The following is a 22,214-nucleotide window of genomic DNA, read 5'->3' as shown; positions in this document are numbered from 1 at the left end:
TCTATGTAATATATACGGTGGAATGAGGGCTAGATGTGCTTTTAAAATTATTGGAAACTATATATCACCGTGTGAACAGGTCATCTATCACACAATCAAGCTTTTATTGGAGATTCTGACATCAATTTACTTCCCTAGGAAACCTTGAAACCCTATTTTAAAAGTAGAATCCTAGCAATCATACTGAAAAAAAGAGATAAAAATGCCTTCCATTAGTGTCTCCTCTAGTGAAAATTTATAATTACATTTCAACAATTACTCCTTAAGTAACCTATAATATCAAATTTTACATTTATCTACTTTATTATTCTCTACTAACAACTCGTTTTAAATACCAAACGAAAGCTCAAAGAAAGCTCAAGGATGTCCAGAGTGACGAGGGTGGTAAGAATTTGAAAGAAGAGAGAGAAAATCCTGACTTCCCTATGGATCAACTTTTACTTCCAGCCACACCGGTTAATATCTGAACCTCAGGTTGTACATGTGAAAATGAACTTGTTTTCTGAATTAGAGATAAAATGTAAGAAGTAATGAATGCTGTGTGTGAGGCATAGTAAATGTTCAACATCAATACAAATATTAGTCATATATTAAAAATAATTAACCCCACAGAGCATGGGGGCTGTGGAAGGACTTGGAGATCACCCCTTAACCGTCCCTTAACCATCTCTTAATCTACATCAGATGTAGAAACTGACGTGCAGAGATGGGAAGGGATTGATCTGAGCACATCCAAAGAAGTAGCAGTAGCTTCTGCTTAACAAAACGGTCTTTAAATGTCTGCAACTCAATATTCTCTCTCTCCATGCTGTAACTGCCTAGGGCCGCCATGTTTAACAAATATAAATCCAAGATGCCCAATTATATTTGATTTTAGAATTATTTATTGTTTTTTAATATTAGCCCCATGTATTATTAGGACATACTTATAGGAAAAATTATTGGTGCTTATTTCAAATTAACTGGACATCTGTATTTTATCGAACAACCCAATTTAGGACAAGAAAAGGCAATGGTTGTAGAAACTTGGAACTTGGAGTTTTAAACCTCTGAAAATCTTAGCTTTGGCCAAAGACCATAACTACCTGGAAGAATTACACTTACCCTTAAATGCACACCTCGTTGTCATCCAACTTCAGAGACTTTATTCCATAGAATTCATCTTTGCTCCTTCCAGTGCTGATAAGGTGCCTCAGTTCTACTTGTGCGTGTGTGTGTGCGTGCACGTGTGTGTATTCACATTCTGCCTTGTACTACATGTTAGTCATATCTGTTTGTCTCCCTTACCCTTCTGTGAACTCCTCAATGATTGATATTGCTCTTTTTATGTTATAAATCAGTGTAGGGGCGCCTGAGTGGCCCAGTCAGTTGAGCGTCTGACTCTGGCTCAGGTTACTTCTCACAGTTCATGGGCCCCACATGGGGCTCACTGCTGTCACCGTAATGCCTGCTTCGGATCCTCTGTCACCCTCTGCCCCTCTCCCGCAGGTACTCTCTCAAAAATAAATAAACATTTAAAAAAATATAAATCTGTGTATCTGGTCTGAGTATCTCAGTGTCTTCTAAGCAGCATCATGATACCCAATATCATTTTTTAAGCTTATTTAGAGAGGCAGGGGGAGGGAGAGAGAAGGAGAGAGAGAATCCCAAGCAAGCCTCGTGCTATCAGTGCAGAACCTGATGCAGGGGCTCGAACTCACAAATGCTGAGATCATGACTGAGTGGAAACCAAGAGTCAGATGCTTAACCAACTATGCCACCCGGGCACGCCCCCCATATCATTTTAAAGAGGATTTCCTTATGAATAATAGTTGTTCCCAAGGCTACACCAGCCTTCTTCATAATAATCACCATTTATTGAATGCTTACTATATTTCTGGAACTACGATTATTACTTAGAACTCCATTCATATACTCCTTGAAATCTCAACAATGTTAATAGTTGAATTCTCGTGATTCTTAGCCCTTCTCTGATGAGAAACTAAGCCCAGAGATTAAGAAAAACCACTTAGGTTCCCTGTGATCACAGAAGAGGAGGCAGCATGTCTGGGATTCAAACACAAGACTATGTCATTAACTACTTCTGGACTATCACAGAGACACAAGATCGCATTTCTCTGTTTCTGACTCGAAACACTAGCACAGGGCCTACAGCCCCTTCAAAAGGAACAAAACACAGGCTTCTATCAACGCCTAATTCCCAAATTATTTTTAGAAAATAACTACAGACTGCTTTGAGTATGGATGAAGACAGCCATCCCAGTTATTAGATAAAACGCATCATTTTTTCTATCAATTCCTTACAGCTTTGATTTATGTGGTATTGTCTGCTCCTCGGTCCTTTGATTCCTATGACCACACTGTGACAGCCATACCGTAACTCTAGGGTCCCTCTGGAAAATAAGTACTGCCTATTTCTTTTTTTTTTTTTTTTTTTTTTTTTTAATGTTTGTTTACTTTTGAGAGAGGGAGAGACAGAGCATGAGCATGGGAGGGGCAGAGAGGGAGGGAGACACAGAATTCAAAGCAGGCTCCGGGCTCCGAGCTGTCAGCACAGAGCCTAACGCAGGGCTCAAACCCACAAACCCGGAGATCATGACCTGAGCCTAAGTTGGACCCTCAACCTACTGAGCCACCCAGGCTCAACTTTGTAACATTTGTATATAAAGGGAAGCTGAACTCCTTGATCCAGCTAACTTCCCCAGACTCTTGCCAATGCCTCCAGGGAATTTTTGCACCGGGAATATGTACTTAAAAGACTATTTCTTTTTTTCTTCTTCTTTTTTTTTTTTTTTAATGTTTATTTGTTTTTGAGAGAGACAGAGACAGAATGTGAGTGGGTTAGGGGCAGAGAGAGAGGGAGACACAGAATCCGAAGCAGGCTCCTGGCTCCGAGCTGTCAGCACAGAGCCTGACACGGGGCTCGAATCCACAAATCACGAGATCATGACCTGAGCCAAAGTCGGACGTTTAACGTACTGAGCCACCCAGCGCCTACTTCTTTTTAGACCCAAAAGGCTAAAGGCTCCTTGTACATAATAATAAATGATAGTAAATGAATTATTTACTGTGTTCTAGATGCTGTTTTTAATGTCAGGCATGTGCGAAGTAATTTGACATTCGTAACAACCTTCTAAACTTGGCACTATTATCCACCCATGTTTCAGATGATGACACTGAGGCCCTGAGAGGCTAAGCCAGCTGCCCAACATAAAACAGCTAGTAAACGTCAAGGATGAAGCTGCTGATACCACTGGAGTCCCAGAGTGCCCAGGCTTACAGAGGGTCCTACAATCGATACCCCCAAGCTGGGACATGTTCTTTGCTGAAATACAGAGCATTCCTTTTATCTATTTTTACATCACCCTTTGTTGTGCTTATCCCAGAAAACGCTGTCATTGTATTGCTGACAATTCACAAACACCTACCTGTCAGACGTTACTCCCTTTATCCCTAACACCCAGATCTGGAACGACATGAGAAAGCTCAAAGTAATCCCTGAATTCTGAATCTCAGTACACACACAGGACCAGGCTTTCTGAGTCAAGCCTCTTTTTTCATATTTGATTTCTTTCCCAGCACCTTTTTTAACCCTGCCACACCCCAGCACACCCCCTATGCCATCACACAGAAATAGGGGAGTCAGAAGCCTAGGGTAAGCACGCTCATATTCCCGTCCAGCCCCTGGCTTTGTGTCCAAAAGCTCAGGACTTCTCAGACTGTGTCTGAGAAAAGGGAAAAACAGAAAAGCTGCCATGAAGTTATCCCAAAGAAGGAATAGGATAGGTTGGAAGTAACATTGTTTTTTCAATTGTGTATGAAATTGAAAGAACATGAATAAATTCTTGTTATTTATCATATCAATGCTTATGAACATTCAGTTGTTTCAAAGCAACTCTTCCTTCAGAAGGTTTGCAAGACCAGATTTTAATGATCTTATGCTTGCTTGTGTCTTTATTGAAAACTATAAAATCGCAGCACCTTAAATAGATTTATTGAACTAAAAAATGGTATTTGAAAAACAGTAATATACTTCCTCATCTCAAAACCTTAAAGAGTGACGTTTGGCTCATTTATCTTTGGAATAATTTCCTTTAAAATGTATATATTTGAGGAGAATGAAATTATGTATTTTATTTCTTTTGCAAATAATTATAAAATGTAATTCTGTGTTATTCCTAAATCCAGTAATTCTAAATGAGCAGACTCAAGTCTAGTGGTCAATTAATTTTTTAAGTTTTTTTTTTTAAGTTTATTTTTGAGAGAGAGAGAGAGAAAGCAAGCAGGCAGAGGGAGAGGGAAAGAGCCTGAGCAGAGGAGGAGCAGAGAGAAAGGAAGATAGAGAAACCCAAGCAGTCTATGCATCAGCGTGGAGCCTGCTGATGCGGGGCTCGAACTCACGAACCGTGAGATCATGCGAGCCAAGATCAAGAGTTGGATGCTTAACTCACTGAGCCACCCAGGTGCCCCTGATTTCTTTGAGACTGTTTAAGTTGACTTTGGCATTTCCTACCACAAGTACAAGCCATGTATTCAACTGCTTCCCAATAAATATTCCGTAAGGTTGAATCATATGAAATTACCATTGTATCCACAAAATGGGAATTACACACAGTTCCTCTTAATATTGCGATGATGTATGTTCATAGCTACCACAGAACAAAAGGCATAGGAGATACTCTGTATTGACAACTTCTGGCAAAGTTTCAGACTCAGTAAATTCTGGGCTTAATACTTGCCTAATGGCTCAGCAACTTTTGACTGACAAACCTTACCTCATTTCTTCCAAAGATTTTTATGTTCTGTATTCTTCTCTCTTCTATTTCTGTAGTCATGGTCTCCATTCCTTCAATTAAGTTAATGAAAGGAATAAAGCAATATCATTGAGTAAATCCACACCCATGTGTGTGTCTGAATTTTAAAGCTATTTCATATTTGAAAGGATATTCTATTTGAAAGAGTGTACGTGTGTTATCAACATCCATATTATTCAGCATATCAGCTTGAGAAATCCTCGATAGAGATGCTAGTCTTTGAAGATAGTCTATAAGCATGGAGAGGCTTTTCACCACAATGTATGAATGAGGTAGATATTCTAGGTTAAGAGGCTAGGCTGAGATATTCTATTCTAAGAGGACATCTGTACCATTGAAGAAACATATTGGACCAAGGAGACCTGCCAGAGCAGCCAAATACTATTTATGACCCTATTGATAAACTTCACAAAATAGAGCTTGATTATGGTTGACCTTCAAGTTTTAAATTGAGCAGTATTCAGAGATTTACATAAAACTTGATTTTCCATATTGAGGAATACTTAATCATTAATATTAAGTACTCTTTAAATTCACAATGATTCCAGCTATAGACAGCAGGTAACAGATGGTTATATTATTTTGCTGGAATTAGTTTCACTTAACAAAATGGGAAATAGCTACACTTTTCTACTTTATATATACATGTTGGTTTCCAACACGTATTGCTCTGTGAACCCTTACCTGCATTGAGGAAATGCATTTTCTGAATTGTTTTCTCCTAATTCTCTTAAAATTTTAGGAGAAAAGGCTAGAAACCTAAAGGTTTTGCTGGGTAGAACTGGGGTTGAGATGAGGGGTGAGATTTTAAAGGATTAGCAAAAAGTGTATGTTGGTCTAATGTGTTTGTATAGAATAATGAGCTGTCTTCAATAAAGAAAAAGGAATATATCCAAATCACCAAAAGAGAAAAGAAAAATGGAGCAGAATTATCTCAAAGGAGACTAGAAAAAGTATTTAGAAATATTTAGAGGACATTGAAATCTTGATCTAGTTTTAATACTCAACATCCTACTGGTCAGTTCAAAGTAGAATATCATTCAAATTCTATAAAATAAGCAAATCTTTATTATTATTTAAATCATGAAAGCACTTATGAAAAAATGAAGCTACTGGGGGAATTCTTTGGGGGATAAGTGAGATACTATGGTACATCATAGGTGCTCACAGATATAGGTATATACTGAGTGATCAATAAATGTCTGTTTTAGACATAAATTCCAACCATGAGAATAAGCTCTGACGTGGAAGAGAAAGGAATGCAAACTAATATTACTCATATCAAACTACCATCTTTCTGCATAAAAGCCTTAACAAGATTGCTTCTTCCATGGATGACAGCAACACATTGAAACATTCCCCAACACACAAAACCACTGTGTATCTACAGTTCTCTGTATGCACCTTGCAAATGATATTTACATTTTGCATTATACTTAATTATGTTTAATCTCTACCATTGGAATACTTTTTTTTCACTAAATGGGAGGGGATTATGTCTATTTTGTTTCAATCCACCTCAACCCTATGTTCAGTAGCTAGTCTGCATTGTTTGTCAATTGATGGTAAATACAAGAATATGAAATATCTTCATAACATGCTGCACTTGCAAAGGAAATACAATGAAGTGACTCAAAGCCCAAAGACTATATAGATTCATAACTCAGTTCCACCACTGAGTGGTCACCACTCAGTGACCTTGAGCAATAAGCTGACCTCTGTGCAGTTGTATCTCATGTATAAGAAAGACATTTATATTTATTTGAGTGACTACAAGTAAAACTCGGAGGACAGTTCCCAACACATAAAGATCACTCCCTGTAGATAAGATATCATTTATATTAACCCATAACTTACATTTTCCAGAAGGGATTTAAGGAAAATTAGCTAAGGTCATACATTAAGTTAGGAAAATGGGCCTAAAAAAAAAAAAAAAAAGAAAAGGAAAAAGAAAAGTAAACCAGAAAAACAGAAACACATTCTGTAGATATGGTATGCATACTCTAAGGACCACAAATTTGACTCTAAGAATTCTGAGCCCAAGTACACAAAATTATGTTCATCAGAGTGAGGAGGGCAAATGCAACTTTCTTTTCTTTAGAGAAACACACCTGTTTTCTGGTGTGGAGAGCTGGATGTCTGCTGTGAATTCTCATGGAGAAGTCATTGTACAGCGTGTGGCACAAATAACATCTTAGCGTCCTTCTAGTAAATACACTTTTGAGTTTCCAAAAGCCCTTTCTGGTAATGTCCACTGATGTAAGCAGGTGGTAGAAACTTGAAAGAGATTGGTAAAAATGGCTCCACAGGGTCTCCACCAACGTATTTAAAATATGTTTTTTGAACTCCTGGATCAATCCAGAGATAAATTTTACAGTGAATGGAAGGACAATAAAATAGGCACAGACTCTCCATACTTTGGGGGAACATCTCATCTCCCACTCTCAATATAATTGATTCAAATTAATTTGAGAAAATATTTCTCTTTATAATCATCTGCAATATTTAAATTAATATCTGTTTAATTTTTATTAAATAGATTGCATTTAATCGTCCCACATCTTAGTCTTTTGTTCAATAAATAACGTGCCAATTATGAAAGTAGCTACTAGGATACATTGGTGTTAGATTTACATCAATCCTGTTCGTAACAGACTTGCCCTGCAAAGGAAACAAGCAAACAAATGAATAAAAGGAAAAAAAAAAAGACCACATGATTTATAGTTACCAGCTACTTGCAAGGGAGGCGAGTGTCTTTTACCTTTTCTCATCATCAGAATTATTTCCTTGGAGAACATGGCCAGAATTGAGCCTCTGCTAAGTGTTTTCCTACCAACCCAGCTGCAGAAAACCAGCAGTTGGCATTACCAAGTAAAATCTGTGTGAAACCCTGCAGCACCTCCAGCACCTCTGGCACCTGTATCCACGATGACCCAGAGTTATCTGAGGAACAAATGGCGTCTCTCAAAACAATCAGTTCAGTAACCAAACCATCAAGACCTGGGATGCCATCTGATCTTTGGATCTTCTTAGTATCCGCCTTTGGCCAAAAACTAACAAACAAATGAAAATGCCATTGGGTGATTCAGGCCTCGGGGACCTGCTTCACCATGGTTACGAGTCTAATGTAACAAAGACAACAAAATGGTAGCCATAGTGTTGGTGATATTGGGATATGAAGTTCAGATAATAATGGCTCCATAATAATGACAACGATATTTATAAAACAAACATTTCTATGGGTGCCCGGGTGGCTCAGTTGGTTAAGCGTCTGACTTCGGCTCAGGTCATGATCTCACAGCTTGTGGGTTTGAGCCCTGCATCAGGCTCTGTGCTGATAGCTCAGAGCCTGCAGCCCGCTTGGATACTGTATCTCCCTCTCTCTCTGCCCCTCTCCTGCTCATACTCTGTCTCTCTCTCTCTTTCTCTCTCTCTCAAAAATAAATAAACATTTAAAAAATAATAAAACAAACATTTCTTAAAGAAAAACTTGTAAGTGAAAAAGCACCTCAATTTCAAAAGAATTCATATCAGTCTTGTAAAACTGTACCCTTTCTTTATAGCATAATTATCATCTTAGTTACTAAAGCCCCAAACTCAGGAATTGTGTTGGATTCTTTCCCTTCCTTTCATATCTGGTCAGTAACAAAAAATCATATTTATTATCCCTCCAAATTCTCTCCCACATGTGTCCTCATTCTTTTCATGCCTGTGTCCACTGGCTTAGATGAGGCTCTTACTAACTTTCACCCAGATGATTTCAGGTTTGTCTCCCCTTCCTTTGGTCTCTTGCCCTCCACCCTGTCCTCCTTCATGCAGTTAGAACAATTTCTTGAAACACTGAAAAGATACGGCAATTTTCAGCCTAAATACAGTTGGTATTTTCTAGCACCTGGGTTGATATGAAAACTCATATATGGAAATGCTCTCCAAGAACCTAATTTTGCTGCTGACATAAAGGAAAGAGTGATTCCATCCTTGAAGTTACAACATTCTTGAAGGGCAGGCTCAGTCTTTTCAGTCCTCTCCCGAACCTTCCCTTCTGCCTCTTCACATTTACTAGCTTTGCTGTGCTTACCCCATACAAAGATGTTACAGTTCTCTGACCTTACTCTGGCCTTTCCATTCGTTTGCCCATTTCAGAGAACTTTGACCATTTTAGTTTAGTAAATTCCCATTCATCACTTAAGACTGCTTGCATGTTTGGTGCTCTGAAGGTGTTCAAGAAACCTTTTGTATGTAGGGTTAGACTTGTTTCATATGGCATGACCATGTTCCAGGTACTGTTTAAACAATTTAAGTATATTATTTACTTCAGTTCTCCCATAACCCTATCTCTGTTTTATAAATTAGGATAATGAGGCACACGGAGTTAACGTTACATTTTCCAAAGTCATACATCAAACAGGTGGTAGAGCCAGGATTTGAACTTGGCAGTCAGTCCTGGAGTGTGGATTCCTCTTCTCTATAATCTTTTGACACTTGGGGCTGACATCGGGGTCAATATTTGACATGTAATTATTTACTGATCTGTCAATTCAGAGAGAAAAATTTGAACTGGTAGGAAATACAAAGTACTTCTCAAGTCTTATATTCAGCATCCAGAAGAATTAAAGCCATTCTAAAGTGCTGAGTGAGTGAAGAGTGGTTTCCAGAATATCTTTAGCTCCTTTTGGAGAACAAACGTCCTGAAATAGTAAGACAATTTTTGAAATTGGCTTACATCCTTATACCATCATATCCACGTATGTTTTTGATAGTTTATTAATCTAGAAGGTAGGGACCTGAAGAGAATTTTTGATAGTTTGAGACATGAGTTTATTTAAAGTACATCAAATCTTGTAAAACAGAGCCATAGAGTCTTAGGACCAGAAGGAATATTGTCTTCCCTAATGTTCTTATCTGGTAGAACTTCTTCAATCAAAATTTAAAACCTCAATAAGGTGTCGTTATTATAATGTTATCTTCATCTTTTTTTTTGCTCTCATGAAATTTAATCATGACTTTAACACCTAATTTTACAATTCTCAATACACTGCATTAGTTCTGTTATTGAATGTACGATTACAAGAAAAATTTCTGGCTGGTATAAGCCTCATTCCAGTTTTCATAAAGCCGAGTGATGTCGCCATTCCACAGCTTCACGCTTCTGACTACGCATCGCGAAGGCAGAATTTGGAGTTCAGAGGCTGAGGTCCACACCCTGGTTTTCCTAGTGCTGTCAGTCACAATGCTTAAATACCACACCCTTTAGCTACCTCACGGGAAAGACCACTTGCGTGTCACCTGCCTGGGTCTGGCAGAAGGAGGGTCGATTGACTGGGTCGCCTTGGCAGTAAATCTGGCCCAGTTGTTTCCACCTGAGAAATCTGGAAAGAATGCAATGAAAATGTCGGACTTCTCAAAGTTGCAGGACAAATGAAGAACCGAAGAATTTTCACTGAAGAGGGAAGAACTCAAACACAATCTGTTTGGTGTTTGAACAGACGTCAGTGTTACAGCCATCAACGTACCTAAACTTTACAAAGTGTTTCCGAAATGTGAGTTTCCATAGTCAAGAAAAACCATTTGTATTAGAAAGAGATGATTTTTTAGTAATACACCGGTGGATGTAAGAAAATGCGTCTCCTTCTGGTTGGAATGGCATTGTCTGTACTCCTTCTTGAAGCAAATGAAATCCACATTAATGCATGATATTAAAATGGGACAGGGGCGCCTGGGTGGCACAGTCGGTTAAGCGTCCGACTTCAGCCAGGTCACGATCTCACGGTCCGTGAGTTTGAGCCCCGCGTCAGGCTCTGGGCTGATGGCTCAGAGCCTGGAGCCTGTTTCCGATTCTGTGTCTCCCTCTCTCTCTGCCCCTCCCCCGTTCATGCTCTGTCTCTGTCTGTCCCATAAATAAATAAAAACGTTGAAAAAAAAATTTAAAAAAAAAATTAATAAATAAATAAAATGGGACAAAATGGCATTAACCTATGTGACAATCTCATAGTCAACAATGAAAAATACATTATTTAGCAACATACTGTTCACTTTTCTGTGTTCCCAGTTAGAATGAATTTAGCACAGTTTCTTAGGTATCTCTTTATCTTTGATTAGACTTGACAGACTGCCTTCCCTAGAATGGTGACTTAATAAGTGTTGATTTATTAAATCCACAGATTCTTTCACACTTCGAATGAATGTCACTGCATGTTTTAGTGCCACCTTATGTTTAGTTGGGAATTATCTATGACATATTTGAGTGTTTTTCAGAATGTGGTTTATTGGCCATCTGTATCAAGATCATCTGGAAACTTGTTAAAAGTACAGGTTCTTGGTCTACCAGAAAATGAGAATGAAAGTCTAACCATCTATTGAGGGATATGGGCTAATTAATACTTTGAGCATCTAATAATTAGAAGTTCTTCTGTATTAGATCCATAAACCCAGCATAATCAACTGATGAGTATATGATAATTAACTCATTGGCTTTAATACAAACAGTGTCTACTTAGTAGAAGACATTTTTTCATGGTTAAATTGTTGAGTAAATTTCTATCGGACACTTTTACACTGGCTGAAATTAATAGTAAAGATAATTATTTCTAGGGGCACCTGGATGGCTCCGTTAGCCAAGCATCCGACTCTTGGTTTTGGCTCAGGTCATGATCTCATGGTTCTGTGGGTTCGAGCCCCACATCGGGGTCTGTGCTGACAGTGCAGAGCCTGCTTGGGATTCTCTGTTGCCCTCTTTCCCTGCCCCTCCCCTACTTGTGCTATCTTTGTCTGTCTCTCAATATAAATAAATAAATAAAAACTTAAAAAAATAATTATTTCCGGTTAAATGCTAGTAGGGGATTTATAGACATCTGCACTTCTGTCTATGTATATATCTCTATTTAACCTACTGGAGAATTAGGTGATAGGAAGACAAATAACATCATGAACAAATTCTCCTTGCCAAGTGTTAAGATCAACTCTCCTATCTGATTCTCATAATTTAAAAGGTAAGCTTTTTTTTTTTTTTTGGTCTATTTTACAGATGAGGAGAAAAAAAAAACACCAAGAGGTGATATGACTTTTTTTTTTTTTTTACATTTTTACAGCTCAAAAGACAAGACCCAAAGACAGGGCTAGTTAATATTTAAATTCTTGTATTTCTACTGGAGAACATCTCTAGTTTTTGACTGCCATTGTCTTAAAAGATGAGTGTAACGTACAAAGCATTAATCCCAATTAATTTTAAGGTCTGATTAATTTTTAAGGTCAGCTATATTTATATAAGTGGCATTAGCACCTACTTTAAGACAATTTTTTTAGAACACCGACAGATAAAACAGGCAACAAGTGATTACCACCACTGCAGAAAGATGAAATACAACTACTTTGAACAGTAAAAATTCAACTGCTCATAAATTGTAATATAGTACTTGTTAACCACGAATGTGACATTCGCTTAATAGAAGTTTCCATAGTTTCAGCTGAGGAAAGTTTCCAGTTTCAGCAGAAAGAGAGGGAAATCTACTAGAAGCAGTTAAGTAGCTGGTGTTTTGTTGTTGTTGTTTTGTTTTTCCTAAAAACAAAAATTGCTACAAAATGTTGCTGATCTCCAATGGCTGCTGTGATGGTATCTGTGACAGGATGCTTCCAAAGAATAAGCAATTTCAAATCTTTCCAATGCATTAAAAAAAAAATAACTTCACAATTGGTGAAATGACTAAACATATTCTAGGAAGAACTGCACCAAAGTTCGTTAAAGAATAGGAAAAAATTGTGTCTGTTAACCTCCGTAGTCAGCAATAGGAAACAAAAAACAAGCTCAAACTTGTGTACTGTGTTTGCTGTAAGTAAATACAATGGGCATCAAAAAAAATAGCCTATTTCTGAAAGTGGGCTTTGAAGCTGGTTCAGCTGCTTAAAAGGCAAATTTTCCAATTGTCCTCGGTACCTCCAGACCCAGGATGTTGGTGCAGGGTCATTTCCTTCCTAGTCTGAGCTTGCTTAAACAGGTGCTGTGCAAATATAAAACCTCATTATCCCACTTGATAGGAGCTTATTGTTAGAGAACACAAAGACAGCGATCCATTTGAGTAGCTGATTTTCTCCTCTCACATGTATTTATGTTTTAGAAAGACAATTTAGGTAGCTTTTGAAAAATGTTCACTGAATATTTATGCACCAGATTTCCACAGTAAGCATTTCTATAGATGGGGTTGCGTAAGGAAACAGAATTTTCTTCTAAGTACTGGTCATAAAAGTTGTTAAGTACCATTAATTGCAAGCTGTTTATTTTGGAGGACAAGGAAGACTTCTCTATGCCTTAAAATCGCACTCATTTTAAAACATGTGTTTCTGTCAAATGCGGGCAATATGAGAGGATGATATATTGATGGTGATATTGTGAATTAGTAAAATTTGTCACCATTCACAGAGCACTTTAAAACCAGGGGATTATTGGCCTTATAGTTAACTTTGTGATGGAAAAAATAGCATGTGTATTGTGGAAACCAAAGCTCAGAGAGATTAAGCAAAATCCTGGAGTCACGGGGTCTTGGCATATAACCCCAAGCTATAACTACTAAAGTACAAGTAACAACCTCTGTAATTATTGTGCTATAAGAATGTGTAAATACATGTGTGTGTGTCTGTTTCTTTTTTGGCCCAGTATAACAAGCCTTTACTAAAGCCATATTAGGGGTGTCTCCTCTGCCTCTGTTTCTCTCTCTCTCTCTCTCATATACTGGGGGATGCTTAAAGAGAATTCAGCATGCCTGTTTCTGTTTTCTAATTTTCTGCTTCTCAAGAAACGCTCTGACTCAGAAATTTTATTCCCAAGCATTTGCTCTGGGAAGAGACTGACTTCAGTAGACTATGTAACCTCTCTAGATGCTCAGAACTTATAATTGCATCTTTGAATAAATAACTCTCTTGGGCAACTTTTCTGTCCCTCCTCAATATGCTGTTAAATTCCAGCTCAACACCAAACTAGGGTCTGTTGAAATTCAAACACTGAATTTCAGGATCACAAAAACTAAAAGGTAGACCATGGTTCCCATTGACCCAAACTACTGCATGCCCCTGGGACAAAGTTCTCCTCAGTGTTACCTTGGTCATGGATTGATAAAATGAGTTGTGTGACTCCTGACATTTTCAGGGTATCCAGAAACCAAGATGCCGAACCCCATATAGAAAATCACCTGGACAAGCATGATTCTATGGTCATCACAGAACAGCATGTGCTACATGGAATTCAGCTTTGCATCATGTTTATAGATGGATATTATGTCCCTTCCTTGGTCCCCTGGAGTAAGCATCCTTAGAGGACAAGGACCCATTACCCAGTTCAGCCATCGCTGTTAACTGGTGGAGATGATGATGCACGGCTGAATAAAAGGATGCTTAATGGAACCCAGGACATTAACCAGATTTCAACAAGTAGCCCTTGGGATAAACCTACATATCTTAAAAATGGACAGCAAGGCAGCTTCTTTGGTCTGCTACCAAATGCAAATATCCACCCCTCTTGAGCACCAAGAAGCTAACACATCCAGTCATTTACATTACAATCTACTTAAATAAAAATAGTTACATTGTCAGAATGTTTGAGGAATGGCTCAACTAGTGCGTGTTTCTCTTCTTTTGGGCTGATTTTGATCTTCCGTTCAACGTGTTGAGGTTCTCTGGTAGTTCTGAGGTCAATTCTGATGAAATGCCCTCTTATTTACCCTTAATGACTATGAAGATGTTCTGCTTTTGCCTAAGATATCAATCGTATTGCTCATGACTGCAGTTTGAAAAGGCTCTCTCTGTCCCCTGATTCCTTCTCTTTTTGGAAACCAAGTGGCACAGGAATATACACAATTGAATTCTCCAGTGGCTGCATAACACTTGGTATCCGTTATGCTCGCTTCGGCAGCACATATACTAAAAATTGGTACCTGCAAATCAAATACTTACTTCCACCGAATTGAGTGTTCTCTCTTATTTAAGTTCCCAGCATTGAAAACTCTGGGTATTTACATGAACAATGGATGTGCCAATAATAATAATAATAATAATAATAATAATAACGACAACAATAACAACTATTATTATCATCAGGGTATCCTGTATGATACTCTACAGACTTTCTTTCCAGTAAGCAATACTTGGCTTTTTCAAAATCACAACAGGAAATTTGGGACAATAGGAAATAATTTCTCTTAGGATCTACCATGTGTCAGATATTGAATAAGGGATTGGGGCTTCAACTCTGTTATTTCATTTATTATTTCTGCAAACACTGTTGCAAATCAAGAAGCTGAGCCTTGGGGTGTTACCAGCTAGCTCAAGCTTGTTGGTGTAGGGCCCCTGTGAGAAGCTTGGTTTTCTCTAAACCCTGGTGTGGTGCTGTTGTTGTTACTTTAGTGTTTGTTGTTGTTGTTGTTGTTTCCTCTTATAGCATATTATGTATTGGGCACTTAAATGGATTTGTGTTATTTTGAGGAAAAGTCCTCAGAGCCTAGTCGATGGCATCCATCTGTCATCAGAATAGGTGTTGTGAATTTCATTACAGACTATCAACCCTGCTGTCGTACCAGAAACTATGGGTTCCTCTTCAATTAGCACCACGGTATAGCTATCTGAGAAGAAGCCTTGCCAAACAGCTGAATCTTCCGTTAGTTGTTATTCGGATCTTGCCAAATTTATACTTGAGAAGATTGGCATTGAGTGTGATCGTTTAAGACTCTTCTTTTATCTGTGTTATCGAAGTTCTAAACCTAAACAAAGTTAGATTAGCAAAACAGAAAACTACACACACATGTATGCTTAAAAGCCCATTGAAAAATAGTCACTAAGCGATAAGCCCATATTATTCCTTGGGCTTTTATTGGAATCCAATATGTAAACATACAATAAATAGCTGACAGTATTTTGTAAAAGCAGAGTCAAAAAACTTGTATTTTCACCACTAATTTTTTCTCCATATCGTAAATTTTCCTTCGGGATGTAAGAGCAAGGAAGAAAAATAACAGCTTTGTCTTTCCATCAAGAATAAATATTCCTGGGGCGCCTGGGTGGCGCAGTCGGTTGAGCGTCCGACTTCAGCCAGGTCACGATCTCGCGGTCCGTGAGTTCGAGCCCCGCGTCGGGCTCTGGGCTGATGGCTCAGAGCCTGGAGCCTGTTTCCGATTCTGTGCCTCCCTCTCTCTCTGCCCCTCCCCCGTTCATGCTCTGTCTCTCTCTGTCCCAAAAATTAATAAACGTTGAAAAAAAAAAAATTAAAAAAAAAAAAAAAGAATAAATATTCCTATTTTTCACATGGTGCACAGATAGGAGTTACTATTCTTCTCTTTTCTATTGGATACCTAGGAGGGTAATGTCAAATTCAGTTCTGTGCTGGATTGCTAACATCCTTTCATGATCTTCATCTGGTAGATTTCTCTCTCTTCAGTTTTTGGGTTCTATTCACATTTTTAAAGCATCTTTATACAAACTGTCATACACATATACATCAGCTAAGCTGAACAAATTTTTTTAATTTGGCAGGTTTATGCCATTAAATTATACGTTGTTAGAGTGAGGTTGGGGGTTTCAAGTTAGGACCTAGTATGCTTGAATCAATGTTGAGGACTGTGAAAGACCCAAAAGCTAAGACTAAGATGTTGCCCCTTGACCTCCAATCTCAGTAACTAAATACAATGCAATTAAGCCTGTACAAGATACAAAATGGTAAGTTCAGTTCATCTAAAAGTCCAGAGAGAAAGCATAGGTGTTACTAATAACAGCATAGCCTTACGTTTTCTAACTATGGGCCAGACACTGTTGAAGGTACTTTATATCTAGAAATCCATTTAATCTTTACCACCAGCTCATCAATTACACACTCATATTATCATCCACATTTCTCAGAAAGGGGAATTAAGTCACAGAGAGGTTAAATGACATGTCAAAGGCACACAGCTTGTAAAAAACAGAACTGGGGATGAGCCCAGGGAGTGTGGTTCCTGAGTCTCTACCCTCAAGCCATATTCTGTGTTTCCACTCAAAGATCAGAAGGCCTGGGGCCAGTCACGAGACAGTCACGGGAACCAGGACAGTTTCTTAGGGCTATTCAAGATTTAACATACACACTGATGTTTAGAACAAAAACAAAGGATTCATCTTGGGTTTGTTCTTTATAAACAAATGTCATAGTGTTCCTCGGGTTCAACTTTTCTTTCCTGTTAAAAACCCTTTACAGTTCATGGAACAGCTGTGTGTGTGCACCAAAGATTAGGGTGTGAGGGAGAGAAGGAAGAAAATTTTACAGGCAAATGAGCTCTTAATTGATAATGAAATGGATTTATTCAATCACAACTTTACAAGTCTCATTACATTCAAATAATATAATTCAAAATTTAACTTTCTCTTTACTTTGTCACTACGGTACAGAGGTTTTGTGAAAAAAAAAATAGACCTTCACGTTCAATTTGGGGGAAAGGGTGGAGAGCAGAATCGTGGATGGCATTTAGAGCCCATTTGCACTTCTTCGGAGAAGTTGCGTGTGACACATCATCGGGGCAATGGCTCGGCAGAAGGGCAGCTCTGGGCCACCATATAGGCTGCTGGAGACAGTTCTCTGGCAGCTTAGTGTTCCTGAACAAGCTGACATTTTATGGGGACTATTAGAAATGCATGAATTCTGCACACAAAATGTCAACTGATATATTAAGAAAGAGCAACTCTCTGTGGTCACCAGCAGTAAAATTTCCTTAGCTTTTACCCCATTCTGCTTCATAGATACATTGTATATACGCTTGTACCATTTCAGATGAGATCAGTTGACACTCCACATACACATTCAAGTTAAACTTTTGCAATAAGAGAGTGAAACCTTAAAGAGAAATGAAAATAGTATCATTTCTCCATCTTCAGTTCAGAAACCAAGGTCATGGATTATGAATTTTCAGCAGCCGGTATATCACTCAAAAATCATTCTAGATATAAGATGGCATCTTTATTCAACTTGCTTATTACTTTTAAAGTATGTTCTCGCTTAATAGCCTTTTGCTTTTGACATGGAGGGCTTCTATAAATTGGATACTAATGCAAAAAAAATTAACCCCTATCATAAAGCAGTTGAGTTGAATAGCATTTGGGGTTGAGCATTATAGTCAGTGAAGCTGTCTCCCACTATGTCTAGAAATTCAGAGAAAATTGAATGTTTGAAAAATGCGCACTTAGTATTTATGGAACCCTGGCAGTATGACATAGCTGAGGAAGCTATTCCCCAAAGAAAATGAGATTCCCTCCAAAGTGGGTCCCTGGAGTACACAGACCACCAAATACTCAACGTCAGGCACAGCAGAGTATAACAGTCTTCTGATGGCACTCCCCTTGGCCACAACTCAGCTCACGTGTGGCATCGCCAATCCACGACTTCAATTCTACATTCAGTGTACCTGATGCCAGCCTCCTTGTCACAGATAATGCTGCTCAGCATACACATCTATAGCTACTTTTCCATCACATTGAATTCCATTTTCTCCCCACAACCTCCAAGACTCCTTTTCGTTCAAAATACATGTAACTAGTGTCATCTCTAGGAAGGCGGCTTCAGATGACTTACTCTAGCTTCTGCCTAAAAACAAGCAGTCATGAAATCATTAAATTAATTCTGATGCCACTAAAGTCAGTTTTATTTACTGGTGTACAGATTTAAATTTTCTTTGGTACACAAAGTGAAAAAAAACTACAATGTTCCCCAAACAAAAAGAAGAGAACACTCCATGGAGAAAGCCCACAGAGAACTTCGGAGTTTCATCAGTGCATCTGGTTACACAGAAAAGCATCACCTATTGGGTTTATCAAAATAATTTTTTAATATTTATTTATTTTTGAGAGAGAGAGAGACAGAGCACAAGCAGGGGAGGGGTAGAGAGAGAGGGAGACACAGAATCTGAAGCAGGCTCCAGGCTCCAAGCTGTCAGCACAGAACCTGACATGGGGGGAGGCTGTGTAATCACGACCTGAGCCGAAGTTGGATGCTTAACCGACTGAGCCACCCAGGTGCCCTTAGAAAAGCATCACCTATTGGGTTTAAATGAGAAGGTTGCTCATGTCATTACCCACGACTGGGAAAGCTGCCACTTGTGAATAATTTAGAATTTGAATGTGATGGCATACATAATAGCATTCGGTTTCTGCTTTGTTACCTTGTTGATCTGTCATTTTGTTGTTGTTCTATAAAATGGGTTTAATTATTTTCTAGAGAGACTGTGTTGTTTGAACAGAAAACAGAAATAGACTTACAATGGAAATTTTTAAAAACTGTGGTTAGTGGTGCCCTGACTCATAAAACCAAGAGCACGGTCTGTCCAAAGAGGGGCTACTGCAGTTAGGAGGGACGTCGTTTTCTCTATTGACTGAGATCGTTTCTGGCATAGTTTCTTTATTGAGTGATACAAAACATAGACTTAGGAACGTAAATCAAAACTTCTTCCTCATTTTGGAATTGTAAAATCATCCCATCATCATCCTGCTAGCCGCAGTGAGCAGATACAAAGCATACAAAGGACATATGGTAGAATGTTCCAGAATTTGGTTGCTGCACCCACGCAGATTTGTGTTTGAATCCTGCTCTATCACTTCCTGAGTGATCATGGAGGAGGTGTGTAACTCTTTAAAATTTTTTTTACTTTTTTTTATGTTTTATGTTAGAGAGAGTAAGCCAGCACGAACAGGGGAGGGGCAGAGAGACAGAGACAGAATCTAAAGCAGGTTCCAGGCTCTGAGCTGTCAGCACAGAGCCTGATGTGGGACTTGAACTCACGAACTGTGAGATCATGACCCAAGCTGAAGTCGGATGCTTAACCGACTGGGCCACCCAGGTGCTCCTTAACTCTTTTTTAATTTATTTTTGAGACAGAGACACAGTGTGAGTAGGGGAGGGGCAGAGAGGGAGGGAGACACTGAATCCAAAGCAGGCTCCAGGCTCCCAGCTGTCAGCACAGAGCCCGATGTGGGGCTCGAACTCATAAACTGCGAGATCATGACCTGAGCCAAAGTCGGACGCTTAACCGACTGAGCCACCCAGGCGCCCCTGCTCCTTAATTCTTTTAATCTCAGTCTCCTTGTCTCCCAAATCGTGATAAAAATAGTCTCCACGTCGCAAAAATTTTTTTGAATAATAACCTGAGTATACACACAAAATATTTAATGCTCTGTGTGACTAGCACATAATGAATAACCAATATTTCAGTATTATTAAATTAGCATCTTTGATATGACTGTTCAATTCCATTTTCCAAGGTATTAGAAGCTAAATTCAGTAAAGGTTTGAACTAGCAAAAATATAAACAGCAAAATTCTTACACTATGGAATATTATCTTTCACAGAAAACTTTCAGAACATAAGTAAAGCTTAAATTGAAATTACATATATGAAAATTGTAATTATGCCATTAATTAGCCTATTTTAGCCTACAATTTATTCCCTAGCTAAAGAGAAGAAAGGAGCCCTTTTAACTTTGGGAGAAATAAAAATTAATATTTTAATAAAACATCTTATCATAGATGGTCATGGCAAAACAGACAATAGTAAAGTATGAAATGCCAGCACCTGTAATCCTAGTCATTCACAGATGACTACATTCAGTTCTTTAATGTATTTTCCTGCAGTCTTTATGATGTAGTATTTTACACAGTGGATATTCTATTGTACATTAAATTTTATGTCTGCTTTTGATGTTAAACCTTATAGCATAATAATTTTCTACATCTTTGGGAACGCTTTTTAGTATCATTATTAATATTTCAAAAATTTTGCATTTTACTTGATACACTATAAATGCATATGGTACAGTAAATGTTTGTAGGAGTCTATATTTGTCTGACATTTAGAGAATCTGACCAGACACAAATTAACTTAATTATGTCCAAACACAATTTTATTTTTTATTTATTTTTAATACATTGTTTCAATGTTTATTTTTGAGAGAGAGAGAGACAGAGCATGAGTGGGGGAGGGGAAGAGAGAGGGGGAGACACAGAATCCGAAGCAGGCTCCGGGCTCTGAGCTGTCAGCACAGAGCCTGATGCGGGGCTTGAACCCATGAACCATAAGATCATGACCTGAGCCGAAGTCAGAAGCTTAACTGACTGAGCCACCTAGGTGCCCCCAAATACAATTTTAAAAAGGCACTATTGCTCGTTAAAATTCTTAAGAAAAATCTTCATTAAAATGGGAAACTGGGGCACCTGGGTGGCTCAGTCGGTTAAGCGTCCTACTTCGGCTCAGGTCATGATCTCACGGTCTGTGAGTTCGAGACCCACGTCCGGCTCTGTGCTGACAGCTCAGAGCCTGGAGCCTGTTTCGGATTCTGTGTCTCCCTCTCTCTGACCCTCCCCCGTTCATGCTCTGTCTCTCTCTGTCTCAAAAATAAATAAACGTTAAAAAAAATAAAAAAAAATAAAATGGGAAACCATTTTTTTGAGTTGTTTAATTGAAGGATGAATAACGCATCACTAAGGAATAAGACAAGTGTGAAGTTTTCTAGGCGAGCATCATCTCATGAGCCAAAAATATTGAGGTAGACGCACAGAGTGTGAGACAGCGATAGTCTACCTTAACGTGAATAGTCAGTTCATGCTGTAAATGGTGTAATTTAAAACTGTATGATGTGTAGGGCTGCCTGGGTGGCTCAGTAGGTTGAGCATCCAACTTCAGCTCAGGTCACGATCTCATGAGTTGGAGCCCTATGTTGGGCTCCGGGGTGACTGTTCAGAGCCTGGAGCCTGTTTCGGATTCTGTGTCTCCCTCTCTCTCTTCTGCCCCCCACCCCATTTGTGCTCGCTCTCTCTCTCTCTCTCTCTCAAAAATAAACATTATTTTTTTTAATACTGTATGATGTGGAGGGGGAAGGCAGAGAGACAAATGTGGGTGTCTTTTGTGATTATCTATCTCAACCACAGGTAACTTCTTTGTGATTCATAAAGAGTAGAGGCCGTATGAAAAGGATAATTCCTCAAGAAATAAAAGATCACTGTGTCATGTTTGAAGGGGACTACGTTTCTAAATACAGAACAATTGCTTAGATTTTTAAATAAGTTACAAATTAATTTCACATGCCATATATTGCCGATTATCTGAGCAGAGTACTAAAAAAGGAATGTTTTCTTCCTCTATAGTAAGCGAGTTGATGAAGTTTCAGAGAGCTCTTTTGCATTTCATTTTGTTTTCACATCCAAACAATGCAGCACTTGAAAATAAAATGTATAGGGAATTTTATTCTTTGACCTTGAAATTTTGTACACATTTTCGTATTGCCTTGTTAAATCGTTTTTATGTTGGGTAGAGACAAAGGATTGTTTGAAAGAGAATATATGTATGGCAGAGTACCAGTTACTATAGATGCGTAAATTACTCCAAAACTTGGCCATGTAAAACAACCATTT

General features: G+C 38.5%; 1 long non-coding RNA gene across 2 annotated transcripts in view; it reads left to right on the top strand.

The window, feature by feature from the left end:
* The window catches only part of LOC147582242 (uncharacterized), a 611,785-nt gene that overhangs the window by 410,733 nt on the left and 178,838 nt on the right, over window positions 1–22,214 (top strand). The window contains exon 1 of one of the 2 annotated variants that reach the window (XR_015248681.1): window positions 10,086–10,341. The exons of the other annotated variant lie outside the window; for it this stretch is intronic. This is a non-coding gene — a long non-coding RNA (uncharacterized LOC147582242). Of the gene's footprint in view, window positions 1–10,085; window positions 10,342–22,214 lie in introns of those variants that run through there. 2 annotated transcript variants of the gene reach the window in all.

Source organism: Puma concolor, chromosome A3 (genome assembly GCF_028749965.1).
Source record: "Puma concolor isolate L17-30 chromosome A3, mPumCon1.1.hap2, whole genome shotgun sequence".
Classification (NCBI taxonomy): Eukaryota; Metazoa; Chordata; class Mammalia; order Carnivora; family Felidae; genus Puma; species Puma concolor.
This window is presented reverse-complemented; position numbering and strand designations above follow the sequence as displayed.